The sequence below is a fragment of the Watersipora subatra genome, chromosome 6 (genome assembly GCF_963576615.1).
Source record: "Watersipora subatra chromosome 6, tzWatSuba1.1, whole genome shotgun sequence".
Classification (NCBI taxonomy): domain Eukaryota; kingdom Metazoa; phylum Bryozoa; class Gymnolaemata; order Cheilostomatida; family Watersiporidae; genus Watersipora; species Watersipora subatra.
In genome coordinates, this window is record NC_088713.1 from 10292551 (window position 1) to 10317478 (window position 24928).

Here is a 24928-nt window from a genome sequence, read left to right on the forward strand (position 1 = left end):
TATATTAAAGTTTCTAAAATCATTATTAATAATTAATGATAATATTAATCATATTAATGTCATTATTAGCATTATTAACTCATTTTCAGCCATCGCGAAGTGGCTCGCGAATTTCTATCATAGCTAGGCTACCAACGCGAGTTATCTCACCTTAGAAATTTACCCACTTCATATACAGTTATTTCTGAGTTATAGAAACAATTACTTGATTAGTTATGAAGAAAAATTTCTGGCCAATCAGAAAAACTCACAAATATGCACAAATGACATATCTGGCAAAAGTAATAACCAAAATATGAAACCAATATTGACGTCTACCAAAACCTGAAATCATCATGGCGACTTAAAATTTTATCATTCACGATTAAATCTTTTTGACTCCAGAAGTAATTATGCAGATTCAGAAATGCTAAGACAGTAAAAGACCGCATAAATCAAATTGAATTTTTTGTTTAATGCTTCAAAGTTTTCCCACGACCAAACGAACGGATGCAATGTTTGAGAGTTTTTATGATAAATGCATGTGCACACAACTTACCAAAATTATTCATTAACAATGAGACGAACCCTTGTTTTAAAATCTCATCAACCAATTTAACCATCGTTTTGTAAAGTCGTTAAAGTATAATAACAATACAAAACACATATAAACTTATTCAAATATACATGTATTACCAAGCCTTTGTAAATTGTTGAACATATCTTAAAACTTACCCATCTGAATGGATTATACACAAATAGACAAATTAGTTTGTCTGAAATTCTTCACAAAACGCTTGACAAGCTTGATTTAATAAAAGTTAAAACCGGAAATTGAAACGCTGAGCGACAGAGAATAGAACGATTAAGTCGTGTGCATTTCACGAAAAAATAACATGCATATTTCACCGGTCTATAGCATTGTCGAATTGCTGAAGGTTTCTGTAATTAAAGTAGGAGTGGTGAAATCGTTTCGTTTTGCCGATTCCAAAGTACGTGACATTTTAGACACTCTTAGGTGCTTTGGTATTCTAATTGATGTCCAACGCGATGTAAGTAAAGGAAATGACTATGATTTTTTTTCTAACGATCTTTATGAAGTTGTTACAATATTTAATTATAAGTTTGGATGACTACAGAACAATGACTACATAGTATAGATTTTCAAAAAATCTATATAAATATCACAACTTCTTGATATTGCTAGCTATGATGTTTTGAAATGTAAACAAAATTGCGCATTGGTTTTATATTATTACTATATTGATAATTTTGGTTATTCTAATAATATCAGTGCATTTTACTTCTAATATTGGCCAATACTGCATTTCTCCAATTGCAGGGGGTGAGATATAAACATAATTTTTTCCTTTCATTATTGCTGTTTGTTGTATATAATAACACCCACACCCAGTACATTACAGCTACCATTGCAGTTATCCTATTGCACTGCAGTGCCATTTGACTGCTAATATTGCATTTCTCATTAATCGGTACCCTTTCTTTTTTTTTCCAATATCACTTTGGTCGTGGGCTGTATGACAGTGGAATTTCTAATTATCAAAAATGCAGATTTTAGGCAGTCAGCCGTAATCAGACTAAAGTTATCATTCACTTTCAATCGGATCATATCGATTCTTAGAGCTGTCTAACGTTAGTTATCTTAGAGCACCCAACGAGAGTTATCCCGCCTCTGAATTTTACCTACACACTGTATTGCTATTTTTAAATTATAAAATCTTTGATTTAGTAGAAAGAAATTCTTTTGGCCAGTCAGACACACGTACAAATATGTTTCAATGTTGTCTTTGGCAAAAGTTATGACCAAATTAGTACACTCATCATTACATCTACCTAAGATGGAAATAATATTGGCGCTTTAAATTTGTGAATGAGTTAAAAGTATTAAAAAGTATTAAAAAGTATTTAATATTTTTAACTAATTATTAATTAATTTACCTACATGTTAACAATTCGAATAAATGATCTTAATTTTGATTTAATCAACAAGATGCATTTCAATTGTATATTTAAGGCCTTGCATATAAATAATTATCATAGTTTATACACAAATGCTGAATTGCTGCCATGTACCAGAGTCAAACATTTGATCAATCTATACATTATAACATAACCAGTTTTTTCTTGTCCGTATTAGCTGTATTAATCTCAAAACCAAACTGTATGCTCTTAGCATAAATTTACAAACGTTACGAGATAAAGTTGGCTTAATGAGCATAAGAGGAAATGATTATTCGAGAAATATAAACTAAGCTTGCCTTGTATCATTTTATAAACTAAGGCTTTTTTTGCAGCGAAATAATTGCTACTAACATTAATATTGAACATCATGCAATATGATAGACACAAAATTATCAAAGCTCTTTTGGATGATATGTAGCAAGAGATATATTTGAGTGTCAAAAACTACCAATTAGATAACCCAGTTAAATGCTTAGTGTGAATCCCTACTTCCTGTTTGTTAGTTCATTGCACTAGATAAGCTCTGATAGGACAAAGGTTTTTGTACTATTAAACGACTACGCATGGGATAACAAAGTATTTATCACTGCTGTGTTTGGCCAATGAACTATATGGGAGGTCCTTTACATCTAGCCATGGTGAAGTAGCCAATCACATTCAAATACAACTGCTTTCACGGCACGACTTGGCGTAAAGTAATTGTCGTCAGTTACTGCTTAATCAGCTACTACTGGAGTAATATCTAGACTTCTGCACATGTAAAGCATAGTATGGGGGTTGTTTGCAGCCAAACTTCTTACGAAGCAGGCAGGGAAAAAATGTAAGTCAGCGTTTTAAAGCTTGCTAGTAATTTATAGATAGTATATTTATTTAGCAACCAAGCTCTATCTGGTTTTAACTAACTTTGAACTATGTGTTAGGTCACTATTATGAAAAGACTGGAAGCTTGAGTCATGGAAAGACTGACTGAATACTTGGGTTCATTACTTGTTGTAGACTCATCAGTATGCCTATCTCGGAATTTCATCAAGTTTCGAGTACTGTCTAGGAATAGCCTAGTTTTAATACAGCAAGCGTGTTGTTCTGCAATCAACCACTTGTAAGCAGTATCTAGAAGTTTGTGTGCTATTCATTTTTTTATTTAGGCAACAATGGTATTTATTGCTGCTTGTGTTTTAGTTTATCATGGGGTAACTACCACGTCAACACCTCATTTGTTTCTGCACTGTATGTGTGAAGGAAATATTTGACCTGAGATGGCTCCACAGACGTCATGCCTTTGTCCTCATTTTTTATTGCTGCCAGTGGGTGGTCAAGCCAACCCCTGACCTTTGTGGCGTGGCGTGTCCGGTCCCAATTGATTCATAAATATGGCCGGATGTAACACACACCAATAAAATTTAGAGAAAACACCATGTCACAACACCGTACAACCAGATCAGCAGTTTTTGCTCTTTCTTAGTTAGTTTACTGTTTGCCTTCATGCAATCAACACATCAATATTTTGCTTCGATCATATTTCAGTACTCTATATTCAGCTTATATTCAACAATGTGCCTGACATTGGAGGCAAAAGGTCAGTCAACTGCATATGCATATTTCTATACTTTCTTGAATATTATTGTTATTATTTGGCTTAAATCATACATTCATTCATATGTTTTATTATTGTGCTAATTATATCATGTAATTGCATTTAATTCTATCAAGGTTAACTTGTAGTTTTATCTTAATATCGTCTATTACAGACTTCACGGCAGATGCTGATGTTAGATACATATAGTAATAAAGTTACACAATTAAAGCATCACCAGTAGAAGCCTTATTCTCTTCTAGTCAGCACAGTTGTTGCCGCTTTTTATAAGTGAAGTTTTAAGAACTTCACAGTGAAGTCTTATCCAAAGAGAAGAGGACAACTTCGTCACCCAACATAGGACATCTTCGTCACCCACTATAGGACATCTTCGTCACCCACCAAAGGACAACTTCGTCACCCAACAAAGGACATCTTCGTCACCCACTATAGGACATCTTCGTCACCCACTATAGGACATCTTCGTCACCCACCAAAGGACATCTTCGTCACCCACTATAGGACATCTTCGTCACCCACTATAGGACATCTTCGTCGCCCACCAAAGGACATCATCGTCACCCAAAGCAGGACATTGTCATTTAGCAATAGGACAATCTCTTCATTCACTAAACGAAATTACTCTTACCGTACGATACACACGTAGTCAATGAACCGTAACTATCGTTATTTACATGCAAGCAAGCTGGAATCGAGGACCACAGGATTGGAAGCTAAGTAATTGATTATTAGCATTCCTTTACAACAAAACAGTGTGAGTTGTCTAACCTTGCCTCATTACAGCATTTACATAAATACGTGCATGTTGACTTCATTTTGGAATTGGATATCTGCTTTGACCTTTTGTTATATCATTTGCTACTTATGTAAGCTGAGCTGGTTGTACAAATTTGTGACACTCTAGAAAAACGCTCACCTTTAGTCTTCGGTGTGTGCATACATTTTGTCATATTGACGGTCCAGTTTGGGACTGGTTGGCTGCGCCGGTAAACGTTAGAAAGGTTCAGCTTGGCCCTTCTGCTGGCAGCAGTTTTTATAGAGACCCAGGGTCATCGCTCATGTACGTATACGTGTAGGTTAATTTTCCATTAAATAGGATAGCCTTTAATCAGACGACAGTAGTGCATTAGGCATTGTTCACTGGTCACTCATTAGCCCATCAGTTGGTTAAGATATGAGATATAGCTCTGTTTGACTAAAACAAGCTAACAATAGCGCGTATCATACAAATTTGTTTACAACCACCTTTGCAGGAAGTAGACAGTGCTAGTTATTGAGTTATTGAAGTTTGGCTGTAATAGTATAGCATTCCTATCTAATAGCAATTAGGCAGTGCGCACAAGTTTAAAATTGTGTTGCTAATCAGCTAAAATGTCTGGTAATGGTCTTGATTCAGATCAACTCAGTGAGCCAAGCCAAAACACTGAGCAAATTGATGACTCTGGTCAAAGTGAAATATTAGTTGCTGTCGTTAGTCAAAGCGAATTGTTAGATGAAAATCCAGTAAGCGCTAGCAATGCTGCAGATAGTATAGTAGGCGCTGACCAGCAACGACGCTCGCAGCGCAAAACAAAGCTGTCTTTAAAAGCCAGAGAAAATAGATGTTTAGAATTATCGCACTCACTCCTTCAAAGCATGAGTGAACAACTACACAAAAATGAAGAGTTTTTGAGACATGCTGACAGTCAGCTTTATCAAACTGTTGAAGTTTTTCTCACAGATTTAGATAAAAACACAGCAGTTATTCACTCCCAAATTAATGAACTACAGAAAGCATCAGAAGTTCAACCTGATGTAAATGTAACAGCGCTCTATGAACAGTACAGGGCTGATGTAAACATTATGTTTGAGTACGGTACTAGGAGAAGGGAGGAGGAAATGCATGATAGAGAGGAAGAAAGAAGAGTACAGGAATTAGAACAAGCCGTAGAAGAATCAAGAAGGAAGTTAGAAGAGGATATGAAGGTAATGACAGCCATGATGGAAGCCCGTAGAGCACGCATGCAAACCTTGTTGCAACAGCAGACAACTTCCCCAGTAGATATGCGACGCTTTAGCTCACCTAGCATCCACACTTCAACACAATCAGCACATGCAGTGACTGCACAAGTACAACAAGCAAGCACAGTGTCCACACATGCAGCGCCTGCACAAGTACAACAAGCAAGTACAGTGTCCACACTTGCAGCGCCCCCACATGTACGATCAACACTCGCAGCTTCTACACGAGAACTACAAACAAGTACAGTACCCACATCTGCAGCATCTCCACCGGTAGAATTAGCACATGCAGCACTCATGCCCACAGTATCAACACATGTACAGCAAACACATACATGGCCCACACACGTTCAACCAACACAGACAGTGTCTGCATATGCGGCACCTTTACATGCCCCACAGGCAGGTGCACCTATAATCTCAACACCGAGTGCTCAGGCATTCATACCCAAAACACCATCACTTGTGACAAAACCATATCCTTATGTTCCCAACGGCTCACCTTATCAAAGTTCAATGACAGAATCACACCCGGCTGAAGTAGCCAAAGCAATAACAGATCACATGCACATATCACTGATTGCCCCACCTGAGCCTGGAGTATTCACAGGTGACCCACTACAATACGCGGACTGGCGTGTAGCCTACAATTATCTAATTGGTGCAAGGGCTGGATCGCCAATAGAGAAGCTCCATAGGCTCAGAAAATACGTTGACGGTGAAGCTAAAGAAACAATAAGTGGATACTTCCGCCTACAGACGGAAGATGCCTACCAAGAAGCCTTGCAAACCTTGGATGAGGAGTTTGGAAGGCCCGATCTTGTAGAAGACGGCTTTCGTGACAAACTAGAAAGCTGGCCTAAAATTGGCAAGTTTGACAAGGATGCTCTGAAAAAGTACTCTATATTTCTAAAGCAGTGTGTAGCAGCACAGTCATCCCTCAACAATCTGAAGGTCTTGAGCGACAAAAGAGAAAACAAAAAGTTTATCAAATGCCTGCCCGAATGGGTTGCTAACCGCTGGCTGACAATCGTAACAGAAGAAGAAGAAAAGCAAGGCTTCCCGCCTTTTTCTAGATACGCATCTTTTGTAGCTTTTCAAGCTAAAGTAAGTAACAACTCCTTGCGAGAATCTGGAGAATCTGCAAACTACAAAGGAAAGAATGACTCAGCAGACGCCTATCACAATAAAACGCGACAAGGTCAGAGAAGCTCAGAAGGTGCCTCAAAAGGCAAAAGGCAATTCGGTGAAGCTCCAGCCAAAACAAGCCAAATCAACGCGCATCAAACTAGCACTCAAGCCGCCACAAATTGTTTGTATTGCAAAAAAGGAAGACACAAAACTACCGAGTGCCGATCACTTACCAAACTACCGTACAAGGATAAGTGTAGCTTTGTTACTGAAAATAAACTATGCTTCCAATGTTTAAACTCGGGTCACCACAAGAAAGAATGTAAAAGTAATGTGACATGTAACACATGCAACAACACTCATCCAACAGCCTTTCATTTCATTCCCCGAGACAAGTCTACAGCTGAAAATGACACAAAAGGCTCAAGCGCCGACAAGAAAGATGATTCGAATGAGAGAACTGATGGCAAACCCAAGGCACTAAATGCCAATGCAATAAAGCAACAGTCACAGAAGCTCCTCAGTATGATTGTGCCCGTCTTTGTTACACATAACAACAAACAAGAGCTAGTATACGCGCTGTTAGATAGCCAGTCAGATGCCAGTTTCATCAGCAAAGATATAGCCGAGAAAATAACTCCCCCTTATACCCAAGAAGACGTCACGATTCGCACACTAAATGGAGAGACGACAAAAAAACTGAAGCGCTATAATTTACTGTTGAAAGGCTTTGGAGCTGCCAACCTTGAACAGCTAAAGATATCAGCTTATGAGCAGGATGATATACCATGCAATAGGGCACAGATTCCAAACAGGAACCATGTACGAAATATGCCACACCTTCGGTCAATAGAAAGAAATCTACCTCCAAAGCTCGACATTCCTGTTGCACTACTTATTGGCACTGATTGCTCACAGGCACTCATGCCAAGAGAAACAATCTCAGGCGCCGATGGCCTACCCTTTGCAATCAAAACATTATTCGGCTGGACGCTATGTGGTCAAGTCTCCGAGTGCAATCATGTTCAGCATGTGCACACCACAGCTCTCAGCAAAGAAGAACACAATCTGTCCAGGATGTCACAAAATGATATGAAGTTTTTAGAGTTGTTAAATGATGGCCTGACAAAATTGGAAAACGGATCTGTTAGTCTGCCATTGCCCTTTAAAGAAGAACCACAGCTTCCCAATAATAAGATACAAGCTGAAAGACGATTTGAACAGTTGCTAAAACGTTTCAGGAAGGACGAGGCATACAAAGCAGAATACTGCACCTTCATGAAAGAGTTGATCTCCAACAACCATGCTGAGTTAGCACCCAGCAACACCAAAGATAAGGAAACATGGTACATTCCTCATTTCGGAGTGTACCATCCCAAGAAGAAAAAACTGCGCATCGTTTTCGACGCTAGCGCAAAACATATGGGCAAGTCGCTTAATGAGTTATTGCTGACTGGACCCGATCAGATGAACAACTTAGTTGGAATCTTACTAAGGTTTCGCCAGAATACCATAGCACTGTCATGTGACGTGCAGAAAATGTTCCATAACTTCATCGTAGCACCAGAACACCGCGATTTCTTGCGGTTTCTGTGGATAGATGACGCTACAGAACAGATCGTGGAATATAGGATGACACGTCACTTGTTTGGAGCTACCTCTTCACCAGGAGTAGCTACTTTTGCACTCCGAAAAATTGCCTCTGAACACAAAGAAGACAAACCAGAAGCCTGGAAGTTTATTACTGAAAACTTCTATGTCGACGACGGCATCATGAGCACCGAAGCAATCGAAGACGCCATAAAGCTTGTAAAGGACACGATAGAGGTATGTAGCAGTGCCAACCTAAGACTACACAAATTTGTCAGCAACAGTCGAAAGCTATTAAACACAATCCCTATTTCTGAGAGAGCAAGCGAGGTACAAGGATTAGACCTCCTGAAAGACAAGCTGCCAACAGAAAGGACACTAGGCATTGAGTGGTGCTCCAATAGCGACACCATCATGTTTAAAAATAGCATGACAACTAAGCCTTTCACTAAAAGAGGAATACTTTCGGTCATTTCGCAACTATATGACCCACTTGGACTACTGGCTCCCTTCACATTGCTCGGCAAAAACATCATGCAAAAGGCCTGTCAAAGCTCAGTTGAGTAGGATGAAGAAGTTCCCTCTGATATTAAGACCGAGTGGATGACCTGGATGGAATCGCTCTCCGACTTGGAAAAGCTAAAGATTAGCAGGTGTATAAAACCACCTGAATTTGGTGAAATAGCTCGCACAGAACTCCATCACTTCTGCGATGGCAGTCTGTCTGGCTACGGAGCTTGTTCATATGTAAGATTCACCAACAAACAACAACAGGTACATGTAGCATTGCTCATTGCAAAATCCAGAGTTGTGCCGCTGAAGTCTACAATGACTGTGCCTCGTCTAGAGCTGCAGGCCGCAGTTGAGGCAGACACTTGAGCAATGTGCTCCGATCAGAGCTACAGATGGACTTTGATGCAGAGTTCTTCTGGTCAGATTCCCAAATCACACTAGGAAGAATAAAAAATAGCAATGCACGCTACCACATGTTCGTAGCCAACCGAGTAAAGGAGATACGCAGTCTGTCTCACCCCGATCAATGGTTCTTCATCGCAGGATCAATGAACCCTGCTGACATAGTTTCTCGAGGATCCCGTGTAAAAGATTTGCAGCAATTTAGGTGGTGGGAAGGTCCTGAGTTTCTGCAAACTTTGAACATTACACCCCTGTCTGGAAATCAAACAGATTATCAACAAGTTGCAGATGAAGACCCTGAACTAAAGCATGTCAAGACAGCTCTGCAATGCCAGTCTAAAGAAATGAAAGTTGCAGAAAACATCTTCAGCAAGTTCAGCTCCTGGAAAAGCCTCGTTCGAGCCATAGCAAACTGTAAAAAAATGATATCGAATAAATGTTGGAAGAAGCCTATACTCACTGTGGATGACCTAAAAGAAACCGAGAAAGTCATCATAAAAATGGCACAACTTGAAGCCTATGAGCAAGACATCAAACACATCAACAAAGGAACTACCTGGAAACAGAGTAGCATTGCCAAACTGAATCCATATCTAGACCCCGACCAACTACTGCGTATTGGTGGGAGGGCAAAAAATTTGACTGCCCTAAGTCTTCCAGAAAGACACCCACTCATAATACCCAAGAACACCCACATAGCCAAGCTTTTAGTAAGATATTACCATCAAAAAGTATATCATCAAGGGAGAACAACAACCCTCGGAGCTCTAAGAGGAGCTGGTTATTGGGTCATTCGAGGAAATAAGCTAGTCAAGGACGCCATATACGAATGCGTGGTCTGTAAGAGACTTAGAGGAAAGACCGCAGACCAGCAGATGGGTGACCTGCCCAAAGAAAGAACAGAACCTGGATACCCATTTACTCACGTTGGAATCGACTGCTTTGGGCCCTACACGGTGAAAGACAGGAGAACAGAAGCAAAACGATGGGGTCTTATTTTCGTTTGCCTATATTCTAAGGGCATACACATTGAGCTTCTAGAACAAATGTCCACCGACGCCTTTTTGAACGCTTTGAGGTGCTTTATGTGCATACGAGGTCCAGTGAGTACTATATACTGCGACCAAGGCACTAATTTCATAGGCGCCAGAAATGAACTAGAGAAACAGCTGGAATGTATCAGCCAAGAAGCTAGAAATAAGGTCAAAGATGACATGATCAAATTCAAGTTCAACGCTCCCTCTGCTAGTCACACAGGAGGCCTGTGGGAGCGGAGCATTAAAACTGTCAAGGCTGTGCTAAATGGTATGACACAAACCTTCAAAGGACGATTAGACACCCCCAGCCTTCGAACCGCCTTCTATGAAGCGATGTATACAGTCAATAGTCGACCACTGGCGACCGACAATTTAACCAACCCATCAGAAACATTTATCACTCCAAATCACCTTTTGACAGCCAAACCTCAAACCTTATCAACCACGCCAGGAGACTTTGACAACCAAGAAATCTATGGCAGAAAACAATGGCGGAAGGTACAGCAATTCGCAAACATATTTTGGGAACAATGGAAGGTAGACTATCTTTGCACACTAGACACTCGCCAAAAATGGCAAAGCAAGTGCCAGAACCTAGTCGAAGGTGACATTGTTTTGCTGACCGATGACAACGCTCCCAGGAATCAATGGCGGACAGGGGTGATCGAGGAAACTTTCCCAGGGAAAGATAATCTAGTGAGGCGTGTAAAGATTCGTCTCACGAATAAGATGCTAGATAGGAAGGGGAAACAAATGGAGGCAGCTTCTGTACTGGAAAGGCCAGTTCAAAAACTGGTGCTTCTCCTCCCTGCAAAACGTGACTAGTTGTGAGCAGTGGTGCACATGGTAATATAGATAGTCTATTATAGCATATAGTAGTAGTTTAGTAGCTATAATATCTCAACTGTAGCAGTAGTACAATATTCTTACAACTTTTCGATCTGGTTAATTTTGCCAAAATTAAGGTGGGAGTGTGAAGGAAATATTTGACCTGAGATGGCTCCACAGACGTCATGCCTTTGTCCTCATTTTTTATTGCTGCCAGTGGGTGGTCAAGCCAACCCCTGACCTTTGTGGCGTGGCGTGTCCGGTCCCAATTGATTCATAAATATGGCCGGATGTAACACACACCAATAAAATTTAGAGAAAACACCATGTCACAACACCGTACAACCAGATCAGCAGTTTTTGCTCTTTCTTAGTTAGTTTACTGTTTGCCTTCATGCAATCAACACATCAATATTTTGCTTCGATCATATTTCATTACTCTATATTCAGCTTATATTCAACAATGTGCCTGACATTGGAGGCAAAAGGTCAGTCAACTGCATATGCATATTTCTATACTTTCTTGAATATTATTGTTATTATTTGGCTTAAATCATACATTCATTCATATGTTTTATTATTGTGCTAATTATATCATGTAATTGCATTTAATTCTATCAAGGTTAACTTGTAGTTTTATCTTAATATCGTCTATTACAGACTTCACGGCAGATGCTGATGTTAGATACATATAGTAATAAAGTTACACAATTAAAGCATCACCAGTAGAAGCCTTATTCTCTTCTAGTCAGCACAGTTGTTGCCGCTTTTTATAAGTGAAGTTTTAAGAACTTCACAGTATGTATCCACGTATATATGTGAATTATATGTTTTAATGACATACAAGCAGTAAGTTATTTTGCATAATCATAGTTTGCAGATTTTGACACCATTTGTGTAAGATGCAATGCCGATCATTAGCCCATCTAGACAAATCTGCTCATTTAAGTCAAATTATTTGTGTCACACTTAGACTTAAAATACCGTGTTCAACCTGGACAGGGTTGAGTTATAAGGCTAAAGGCCAAAACACACTTGGCGATTTTACAGTGTGCATCGTGAGGAGCGCAGAGATATCACTGGCGAGTGCCCAAACACACCATCGAGTGATAATGCGTGCACGCTCGCACACAGCCGCTAAAATTCCGTGACACCAGTTATTCCGAACTTACTAATAAGATTACGTAAATATGGAACCTTCTAGACAACAACGTATATGACTTCTGTTTTTGTTAGGCTTATCTCACTTTCACGAATTTTGCACTACAAGACATCAGCAAAAAGAAATTCATATATTTTTAATGATAATATTTAATCATTTTTATATATTATTTACTTGGTAGCAGTTTTCAATTTCGAATATAACAAATATTTACCATTCTCAAGATGGTAAACCTGCGCAACGATTAGCTTCCAAATGTTGGTTTTAACGGAGTATCTTTGTAATTCTTGTGTTTCGTGTCATACAGGACTGGGTGTGCTCTTAGTAAATCTATGAACAATTCAGTGTTCATTTTGATGATGTTTTAATTGTAACAAAATAGCAAAACGATTTTGCTGTCCGTTGGATCAAAGTAGCAGCAAATAAAGCTGATGCAAACAAAGTAGCAGCCAGAGCATTGCATTTTCTGGCAAGAACAACCAATCAAATTGCACCTCACGAGCAATGAAGTTCTGATTGAGCAGAGCTAGCTCCATGTTGAGATAATTATCTCAACATCAGCTCACGGGAAAAATTTCAGCAAAGGTTGGCACTATGCAGCGTGATATCGATTTACATACTGGCTAGTATTTTTATGCTTTGAAAATACAAGCATTTTAGAGGAGTGATCTTCCAACTGTATCAAACATCAAACTTTTAGAGTATCTATGACTCTATTTATTAGGAGAAAGTAGAAAACTAACCACTTTTTATATTGTTTTCAATAGCTCAAGTAAAGATGATTATATCGTTTGTGTACTCAGCTCTATGCGGTTATGGCTTCTAGTCTACAATTAATCTCTGTCAGTAATTGTCAACTGGCGCTGTACTTGTCATACTGACAGGTCTATCAATGAGTCGAGGAGTTGTTTATGCACTCTTTTCTTTTGTCTTCAATGCATGCTACTTCTTTGAGTAAACTGCATGGACTGTAGGCTACTAGGCTGAACATTTAGCTCCTTTGACTAGTTGAGATTTGTAGGTGTCACTGGCGATTTTAGTTTGTTTTGTGTTGGTCCATTGCTTAGCATCCTTGTTTTGTGTTGGTCTATTGCTTAGCATCCGTTGTTGAGCAGAATTCGCCATTTTTGGTGTTCTCGATTTGTCATGCTATTACAGCTGTCATTTGTTCAATAACAACTGGCTTTAGCTGTCTTATGCTTTTAATGGTTGATTTTGATCCCTGTGACAGCAAAACTCAAAAAACCTAGTTCTAAAACTTTGTATGGCTGCTGATGAAACGACTTTCAGTCTGAAGGTGAAATGCCAATGCTTTTGCTTGCAAATGGGTAGTCTTACAACCCATTCTACTAAAAGGCAATAACTCAAAATAAGATTAGCAGTATTTCTTACATATGCTCCTGCCGTATACCAGCATTTAGGTTTATAAAAAATGATGTCAAAAAGTCTATGATTTGTACAATGCAATGTCTGTAATAAAGCAATGTTTTAATCATAAATAAAATATTTTAAATCAAATGTTATATCTTGTAAAGAGTAGTTTCCAAACAGAGTAAATACTGTTCCATTCACAGTTTCCTTATTTTGCAGTGACAGTGCGTAAAATTCAGATGCAGAAATTAAGGAGAAAAACAGTACATTTTCAGCAAAATGATAATTCATATCGCCAGTAAACATCGAGTCATTTGGTGCATTTTCCAAAGTTTATTTGGAGCTTTGTAATCAACAGCAAGTAGAAATTCCTTTGCATTTTTCTTTAGTACAAACAAAAAGGTTAGTGCCAGATCTACTGAAAGTGTTCAATTCTGTTTCTATCCGCATTTTTGTTAGTTAGTCAGCTTTTTCTTGCATGATCGTGTTGAAAGGGTATGATCTGAGAAAAATTGGTGTATAATATTAATGAGTACAGCATTGTTACTTTTAGAGCTTTCAGAAACTTCCCTCCCTAACTCGGAAAGAAAAACATCCGTTTCGAATTTGTTTTCAATTTAATGTTTGCCTGTCTTTTCTTGTTATACAAAGTTCATAGTATATTGTAACTATAAAATTATCAGTGTCAGAGGGTGTGGCTCGGAATTCATTCTATTTCGTTATGTCATATGCGAAAATTGATTTGAGATACTGGTGAATAGACAGACAGACAAGCTCCAGTCCTAAAAAGCATAACACTCGTATCATTAGGTATTACTGTACAAGGGTGGTGTTGTTTTGCTGGTTACTTCTGGTCTCACAGGCTACATGACATCTTGTCTAGCTGCGTCCTTTTTTCTTTGAAACATTTTTACCAAATTTCCTAACATGGTTTGTCTCTGTATGTTATCTTGTGGTGAAGTAAGTTTTATCTACATATATATCATTATTAGTGTTATTATCATTATTAATGTTGTAAACTCTCCAAGTTACTATTGCTTTCTAGTTAACTCATTCACAACCGACTAACTTTTACATGGTCTACTTTAAATACCCGTCATTTCTCAAAAAATGCTATAATTTAACTTACTAATACAAGAAACTGAATTGAGATAAGTTACCCATTCAATTTTCAAACTAACCAGCCAAGCCACTTATTTCAAATGGTATAAAATTTAGATAGAGACTTCATATTACTTACATGTAGACATGTGTCTCAACAAAGGTAGTGTTAGAAAAATTCTGATTTTCAAAAACCTTTACTTGCCGAAACAAAGTTAGAATTTCTCAATGAAAATGGTAAAAATATAAGTAATTCAGCTAAAACTATTGTTTTGCTGCATACAATACAAAGATAGAAATAATTTTTTTATATATAATAGTCAGTCATGAACGCAAAACTCACGAAACTCTAATTTTAAGCTTTTCCACTTGAGTATCATCCTTCAAACCAAAACCTAGCAAATCTACATGCCAATATAACTCAAATAAACTGTCATAAACATGTTTCAATTAATAAAAATAGGTATGTTCAATAACACTGTTCTTGACTTTTCAGACATCAGAGACAGCTCTAAGAACCAATATGAATGGTGAACGATCAAAGGCGAATGATAACTTTAGTCTGCTTATGGATGGCTACCTAAAGAGGGCATTGTTGTTCGACCACTACGATTCAAGTTGACGAAATTAAAAGCTAATAAAAACTTTGAAACAGAAAATAATGTTATAATTTGATTTATGCACTCTTTTACGGTCTTACCTTTTCGGAATCTGCATATTCATTGCTGGAGTCAAAAAAATTTAATCGTGAACCATAAAATTTTAAGTCGCCATGATGATTTCTAGTTTAAGGAAAACGTTGACATAGGTTTATTATTTTGGTTATAACTGTTGCCAGAGATATCATTGAGACATAAGTTGTAAGTATTTCCGTTATGCTACAAATTTTTCTTCGTAACTGATTAAAAATTTTTTTCTATAACTTAGAAATAACTGTGCATGAAATGGGTAAATTTCCAAGGTGAGATAACTTGCGTTGGTAGCCTAGCTAAGATAAACATCCGCGAGTCAATTTGCGATGGTTGCAAACAAGTTAATAGCATGTAGTGTTTGAGTTAGGTTAGAGCTTGTCTTCTAGATTGCCAATATTACATTAGCTAAAATTAATGCAAAATATTAGTAAGCAGATCCATATACACTTGTTATTGTTTCCCGTGGTCCGTGATAGACAAGAAGCAACAGACAGCGTATCCGCCTCTCACATTCTAATAGCGTATTGCTGTTGTTCAGTTTGGGACATTTATAATCTGCCATATTGTTTGGTGTCAGAGCTTCAACTGTTATGTAATAATCTCCCAGCAAGTGTTTAACTGTTGTTGACTCTCCAAATGTTAGATTAGCGATCATCATCAGAGTAATCTTTTCATGGTTACATAACCGGTTTACACCCTACCTGAATATTTATCACATCATATTGTTGATTCCATAGGATAGTTAAATGGTTGTAGAATCAATTACTAGTGAGTACACCCTACAAATTGTTGGGCTTCGAAGTTGTGGTTTTGTAGCAATGAGGAAGACATATTTACATGATACACATGATTTGTCACACAACTCACAGTTGTTCGTGGGTGATGAGTTTACATGCTACGAAGAACAACTGTCGCACAACTTCGAGTTTTCTATATTGGCCTGTTGCCCTTTTAGCTACAGGGGGGCGCAAATTTTATATCGCGGCAGACACAATTAAAAAGTGTCTAAGTTCAATTGTCAATGTCAAAACCGTGTGGGAAATTTGTCTTTCAAATTCACAGTTAATATATTTTTCATTTCGGAGCTAATATTTTTAAAGAATGTGCATTGAAAACAGAGCTGCGTAGAGATGCTGGAAGGACGTCATCAGTGAAGACAACCTCCAATCCTCCAACCTCCAACCTCCAACCAACCTCCAATTGCAAAGATTCGTGCAATAATATGAACATTGATGTTTACAACATACGCAGTCCTTCGTTGTTGATACAATGGTTTTAAACATCCTTTTATTCGGAGGTTTGAATCATTTTGAAGAATTAAATATGCAACATTTGAAACCAATTACATGCTACAAAAACGAAAAATACGACATAAATTAGTAGCATGTAACACTAGTGATTGTCACCTGCAACAGTTTAGACCCTCATTAACCCCAGCGTTATGATAAATCATTTTAACACCTCAAATTGCTGCATTATTCTTGACTTGCCGTAAAACCTCCATTTGAATGCCACAGTGTTTTATGTTTTAACCATTCCCTTATTATAATAGTGGCGGTCAACTAAAATGGCTTTCAAATAGAGAATGGTATCGCATGTTTCAAATATCTCGTCAATTATGGAGAAGATAAGTTTAATCATTTTATGGGCAAAGCGATGTTGCCTATACTTTGCACTCTCTTTTTAGCAGAGCAACATAAACCCTTTTAAATGCAATAAATCTGCTAACTTAAAGGTTGACTTGCAGCAAAAATCACATTACAGTTATTTGGTATCAAAAGATTCACCACGTCTTAGTCTGTTTTGTTGTAGGCCTCAAATATGTGGAAATGTGATTACAAGCTCTTAAAAGCTAAAAAACGAACAGTTAATCACAGCCACACGAGACAGCCGTAGTTTGGATTCGCTTTCCAAAACGGCTCAAATGAGACGTAGTTGTTACAGGATGGTTTCTGTTTACACTTTCATGCAAGCTCATTCGTTGAAATATTTTCACAAATATACTTCGCGCATTCAATAAAACCATGTCTATGGTTTTTACGCGGCTATTTTATCGTCATTGTAATGCTGTCATTTTTAGCACTGATATCTTATAACTTACCGTACAAAATCGTTAAACTTTTTAACCTTACCTCAAAGGAGTATATATCATTGTCTGATAATCATCACGAGCCTGTTGGTTACCTGTAATTATCGAAAAGAGTTGCAAAACTTCTTTGCGAAGTATTGGGTCACATGATCAGATTACGACTTGACGATTGAATAATGCCGAAAGAAAACTGTAAAGTAGTGAGCATCTATATTTGATATGGGGTCTTTGGTAAAACCCGAAGTGTTTGTCATAAACCAGTGCTACGATAAGTTTTACATTAAGCTTTTTATTGACTTTTCAATTCACGTGAGAACATATCTGACAAGACGATAACCAAACTGGAATGACTACGTCAGATAAATAAACAGATTCCAATCTACAGCGGCTTTTTGTTTTTGAGCTTTTAAGAGCTGATAATCACATTTCCACGTATTTGATACCTACAACACAACAGAGTAAGACATGGTGAATCTTTTGATACCAAATAGCTGTAATGTGAATTTTGTTGCAAGTCAACCTTTAAGCCTGGTTCCCATATACGTCGCAAAGCACCGGCAACAGCGCTGCAGGCTATTAGCGGTGAAATGGGAACTTACATGCCAGGTACCGCCGAGGACCGCCGGTAGTTGCCTGTGGCATCGCAATCGCCGGAGTCTTGCAATCGATATGGGAACCAGGCATTACCTGTAACCTTTTGTAAATCTCTTAATATATGTGCATAAAGAAATACCATTACAAGTTGATATTTACCGCTTGCAATTCACCTATGATTATATTATAGCTTGTGCCCTGCTTTGACAATTGCGGGAATTTTTATCTTTCTTTATTTTATTTTAAATTTTGAAGTTTTTTTCCATTTATAACTATATTTAACAATCTTGCCTAAAAGCTATTTGCACTTATTGATATGTTTGCAACAGTTTGCAGCAAAACTGGCTTGTTATGTTAAATAGAATAGGTTATAAGTATCACATTTGGCCATCTCAAATAGCTTGTGAGAAAAAAGACAAACTGTAATGAACAAGTACTGATTGCACATTTATTACTTGCTATGCAACAATAATAGCTTTATAATATCCAGACTGCGATGTGTCTGTATATTTTAAGCTGTCCCTAAGCTGAAAACCAGTTGCTATACCATTAAATCCTACATTATTAAAAACTTAGTATAATATACATGTTAAAATTAAATTAAAATATTAGAAGTTTGGACTGGAATTAAATATTATTCAGAATCAGTCTATTTTATTTGTCTTGAAGATATGAGAAGAGTTTTTTTCTTTTACCTAGAACTTCAATCTGCCAAATTAAAGTTATTGGGTAGAACTTTTTCTATGGTCGAAGCTGTTGATCATGCAAAATACAAATATCATTTGTCCAGTTTCTGCAGTACTTAGCTGGTGACATATTTTTGATTAAATGAAAACAGAAATTGAGAATGTTTGCTCCTAAGCTGATTGCAATAACAGTTTGATATCACAATTGTCAACTATTGAACAGAGTTGTGAGGGAAAACTGTACTACTTACAGTTACCACCTCACAATTAATCCTGCTTTCAACATTTCTAAATAAACTCATAGGTCCTAAATTTAAAGTTTAAATTACAATCGAAGCTGTTGATCATGCAAACTAAAATTATCATCTTACCAGTTTCTGAACTATGTAGCCGGTTACATATTTTTGTTTAAAAAATTGTGTTTTAAAAATTGACTGCGTTGTACTACACACGCAGTCAATTATCTACATCACACTTGCTAAGTCATGGTAGAAGAGTGCTTACAGATTTGTTACACATGCATCAAAACAAGATTGTTTGTCAAAAAATACTGATCGTTGCAAAGTTTGACAAAAATGAAAAAAAAAACCATGATTTTGGCCAACAATATGATATAATTCGACGATTTAAATCATTGATTTAAATAACCAATTCAATATGAAGATTTAAGTGATTGATTGAAAATCTTTTGTTTTTGTGTGCCAATTCTGACACACATCTATGGGCTTCCTTAAATGCTGTGTTGATAGTACTCAATGTTTTTAAATATTAAATTGATTAAATATTGTGTTGATACCCTGTTTTTCATCAACTTCTGTTTATCGATTTGCTTATTTGTTATTCTATCAAGTTGTGAAGTTTCAGATTCAAAGTTGTTGTAGGTATTTATTTATCTTTGTTAGTCTTTCAATCAAAGATGTGATGTAATCTCTCCATAACTATTATTCTCTTTGCACATTAATAAGGTTTGTTATCTAGTATCAATGTTATCTTGTATATTTGCAGGTGCGAAGTTGCTACATTCAGTGGAGTTTGTTTGGCCTCAACATTGTGCCAGGTAAGTCCTCTATTTTGTGGGTTTGAGATTTAGGACCATTTGCCATGTGACATGGCTTGATATATTTTTGTTTTTCTTTAGCCTTGTCTATTAGTACAATTGTAAGCGCTAGAATTAGAGTTATTGATGTCATCCAAGTCTGTCCAGCTTATGACTTTTGATTGTTATGGTTGATCCTAGCGTTATCTGTAATTGCTGGAAAATCAGGTGGTTTGCTTCTTGACTCTGCCTTTATGTCTGTTCCTTGCCTCCTGTTAGTTATTTGCTGTTGGTTTTTTCTAAAGCATTGTTTCACTGTGTGAGAATCCAATTGTGAAGTACAATTAAGAAGGACATTGTAGTTTTATCTTGTATCTCTTTTGGTATCTATTGTTTGCCGATGCGGTGTATAGGACGAGGTCGCCGTGTTTGATTGTACTACTGCAAACCGCTACAAACACCATCAACATCTAAGCTGGTGAAAAAATTTTCATGATTAACTGTGGTGAAATAAGAACCTTCGTGTGGAGTACTGCCGGTAGTTGCCAGCAGTCGCCGTAAGAGTTCATTGCTGTTCAAATTTTGCTAGAAGCTGCAGGCAAAACTGTTCTGAAAAGCATCGTGCAACTGAGGGTTAGCATTTTCAAAACAACATGACGAGTGCCTTTTTTTGCAATGACTCGTGACACGACTCTATGCGAACATAAACTGCCGAGCCTAGCGCTTCGGCACTTTTGCTGCATGATATTATGACATAACATTGTTTTTGAATGAGAGGTCATATTTGAGGTCTATTTGTCACTGTGACACATCATTAAGTGTTGAACTGGTGAAGTGAACAACTTACATTACTGCTAAATTGTTAAACGTTTTGTACTGGTTTTTCCGTCATTACGTCCCCAGCGGAAGGTTTAAACAAGCATATAAAACATACATAGAAATTAATTTTGACGTCATGAATTGTTTTCGGTTCAAAGGATGTCTCTCTTTTGATTGACTAAAATTTTATGAGTTTTAAATAGCAAAGATACTATGTTATAACCTACTAGAATTTGAGAAAGTTTACAAATTTGAATCATGCCATGATCTTTATGCAAGTTTCTGATTACAAAAAATCATACTTTTTAGTGTTACATTAAATAAAGTGTTATAAAGATTGTTCTTGATGATTTTTGTTGTTGTCAAGCTATTGGTTAAGTATGTTCCTGTCATGTTTCGACATTTAGGTTTTTATTAAAATTATATCAAACGATTCTCAGATTTGTACAATGCAATGTCCCTAATGAAGCGATGTTTTAAATGTAAATAAAATAACTGAATCAAATGTTATAAACAATGTTCTTGCTTTTAATTAGTTGATGACTTCATGTGGATTAAGTCCTGTAAAGGTTCAGTAGGTTATAAATCTTGTAAATCTTGTTGGCTCCGGCCAGGTTTGTGATAATTATTGATCATAATTATTTTTTCCTTTGTACTTGAGTATGTTCTTAAAATGTTTGTTCTGATATCTGCAAGACTATGCTGTTTTATTAATGTATGAAACTTGATAGAATTTGATGATTACTTGTGATCACTATTTAGTTAGCTTTCGTGCTGTTTACCATTTTTAATTTTTTATCTTGTATTGGTAAGACAACCCTTTTGTTTTGCGTATGTCTGAGGCTCATTCCTTGATTTGCGAAAAAGATTGTGCATTGGATGTGTCTTTTTCTTGTTTTTGTTGGTTATAGGGTAAGCTGGGAGGTGTCTGCTTCATTTCTATTAAAAACTTAATTTCATCGCATATTGGTCAGACAACTTCTATTCTTGATTGAAGTCCAACATTCTCTCGTTGACTTTCCAATACGATTATCCCCACATCCATTGTCATTTTTGTCTGTTTTTTTACTGGTTAATTGCTATGCTAGTTGTAGCTGCTTCACTATTACCCTGTCTTTTTCTCTGTAATGTTTGTGGGGCTCATGTATGACAATAATTTCGTAGTTGTGTGCCTAGCTTTTCGGTCAAATTCAAATTTGTCGAGCGGATTTCAAATTTATCTAAATTTTGTCTTTGCTCACGAAGGTCATTCTGACTTGTAACAGTCTAGTTTCTTTATAGCACTGATAATTCTTGGAAAGTAATGGTGCTTTGGCAATTGTTGTGATCCGTGATTAAATATAAGGTAAAATATAAAATTTCTTTGAATGAGATATTGCGAGTAGTTTTTATACATTTCACTCATATTTCCTTCGTTTTGCAGTGCGTAAAAGCTAGATGTAGCATTTAAGGAGAAGACCATTACAGTTCCAGCCGTATAATAACAGATCACCAATCAATGGTGAGTCATTAATCAATGGTAAGCTTTTTTGAGTAGTATTCAGAGCTCTGTGATTTACAACCAGTCTGACATTTTTTTCCATTTTCTATTTCAATTTTTCTATTCTCCTATATATTCCATTTTTTCCATTCATTCCATTTGGTACACAAAAGAAAGGTGCATGCAATCAAGTAAAATTACTCAACTACTCCTCATAGGTCTTGTAATTATTTCCATCCTTTTCATGTAGGGTTAGTTCGATAAAATATGGTTTCATAAAAACTGGTGTCTAACACCAGCGTGTGTATTACAGCTTTTAGTACTTTTAATCCTTTCAATGACTCCACTCCCTAACTCCAAAAGAAAAAAAAAACATCTGCATTTTGAATTATTAGTGATTCATTGTTGGCCTGCTTTTTGTGATTATACCTAAATAGTCCTAAATGGTGTATTCTATAGCATCACTGACTCTTCAGTTCTATCTTTTCTTTACAGAATCTTGGTACATATAAAGTTATACATGTATACAGTTCATTTTCATTTCCGTTATATTCTATAACTGGTATTAACTTATTATGTTTTCTGACTTTTTATTGAGTGTTTTGTCAACCTCATCATTATTGATTATGGTTTCATCATGAAACCATTTTTGCTACCATTCTAGTAAATAGTTAAAAAGTACATCTTACTCTTCCACGCTTACGTATGTCCATCATGCTGATTTCTATGTCCAAACTTGTTTTTCTCATATTTCAGAAGGTTAAAATTCCTAGTGGTCAGTTATGACTGGTTATCTTGGTTATTGTAAATTTGGTATTAAAAGTCTTGTTTCTTATGGTTACCGTCATTTACACTGTTGTCTCTCTTAAGTAGTGCCTGACTTCCTGCTATAAAAAATGCTATCTAGAAAACGAAGGTTATACCGAGTTTATTCAGTTGTTTTTGATCAATTGAACTATGGGAACAATTTCAATGTTTTCTTTACTAAAGTTTTGCTGGAAATATTCATATTTTGCTAGTCTTATTAGTGAATGATTTCCTTGTTATTCAATCGATCCAGTTGTTATTAGTGAGAGATTGTTATGAGTAATCAGTATGAGCATAATTAACTCTTTTACTCCCAGTTTACTACAATAAAGCAGTTTATTTATAGCGACAGTTTATACAGTTTATTTGTAACGTATTCGGTTAAACCTAATAAATCGTCGTAATTTTTGAACCACATGGTCTAAAAAAGATATTTCAGTATCAAATTATTCATCATAAGATTTTTCATCATAGCTTTTGATCAACATGGTCTATGAAAAATATATTTTAATATCAAATTATTCATTGTAATATTTACTATCAGTTAATGCTATAAAAATACCACAGATGAGAAGAGAGAATGAGAAGGAGCATTTTTTGTTTCCTCGAACTATATAAATTGCGAATGCTGGTAGAAACATGTTTACTAATAATTTGTTCAGCTAATTAAAAGCGTTTCGTCAACAATTTTAGGGTGCATGCACAACTCTGACAATTCTCTGACTTTTGCCCAAATAATTCAGTTTTTCATTCATTTTGTAACTTTGGTCAGAACCAACGGAAGGATCGACACGCATGGCTGTTTCATACTATCAATAATCTTACATGCTATAAATTTTTCAGCTTTGAAGTTATGGTTTTGATCATAGGAATAAGTAGGGTGTATTTACATGATACGCAGGAGTGGTTGCACAACTCCCAATTGTTTGTAGCTGGCGAATTTACTTTCTACACAGAAATTGCCGTACAACTCCGCTCTTTCTATATCAGCCTGTGATGCTTTTAGCTACAGCGGAGCACATATTTTATATTGCGACTAACACTATTAAAATGTGTCCAAGGTCAAAAGTCAATGTCAGAACAAGTGAGAAAATTTTAAATTAGTTAATAGTTAATACTTTTTATTTAGGCGATAATAATTTTGAAACACGTATGTTGAAAACAGCTGCGTGGGGATACCCCACCAATGAAGTCGATGAAAATCCAACCACCGATTGCAAAGATTCATGCAATAATACTAATATTGATGTTTACATCATATGCACTACTTCGTTGAATATATACAGAGAATATTTACAATGCTTGAAGTCATTTACATGCTACAAAGAAGAAGAATATGGCAAGGCTTCGGAGCATGTAACTAGAGATGCCCCGATTCTAATTTCACCAGCCGATTCAGATACTGATTCGATATACCAATTCTTAATGAAAAACAATCCGATTCAGATACCAATTCAGATTCTTTTGTGTTGCATAGATAGTTGTTCATTTTATTATGCAAGTATAAATATAATGCAAAGAAAATATAAATATTAATGTATTTATTTGTTTGTATTTATGAAAAAAGATATACATGTATATATATTCATATACTGACATACCGCGCATCTAACAACAAAACAGTCCATGTTTCTTAAAATATGTTATTATTAATGGTAATTACTGTCAGTGGTACATCTTTCTCTGTAATAATGAAGTCTTTCTTCTATTGCTGAACGAACTGCTGCGCCTGTACAAGTCTAAAGCAAATAAATGCGTCTTTTAATTACCGTTAGTGATTCAATTATCTCAGTGAGACGTCTTTATCTTCTATCACTATCGATGTAGCCAGTCGTCCTGAAGGACTCCCACGCTACAGATGATGGAGGGCAGGCTAAACACCGATAAGCCACTGAGGTTATTTTATGCGATACAAACGATACGATACATCACATCGCACGGATCGAGAGAGAGAGAGAGAGCGAGATAGATAACTTTATGCATCAACTGATCAAATTACTTTCACAATGCTAGTAAATAGGAACATTACACCT

The 24928-nt window shown here is 36.6% G+C and overlaps 1 long non-coding RNA gene across 1 annotated transcript; it reads left to right on the plus strand.

The window, feature by feature from the left end:
• The first annotated feature begins 2683 nt into the window (after positions 1 to 2683).
• Positions 2684 to 22110, plus strand: LOC137398893 (uncharacterized). The gene is made up of 4 exons (XR_010979044.1): positions 2684 to 2782; positions 15189 to 15236; positions 19759 to 19810; positions 22032 to 22110. It is a non-coding gene; the product is annotated as an uncharacterized lncRNA (long non-coding RNA).
• The last annotated feature ends 2818 nt before the right edge of the window (positions 22111 to 24928 follow it).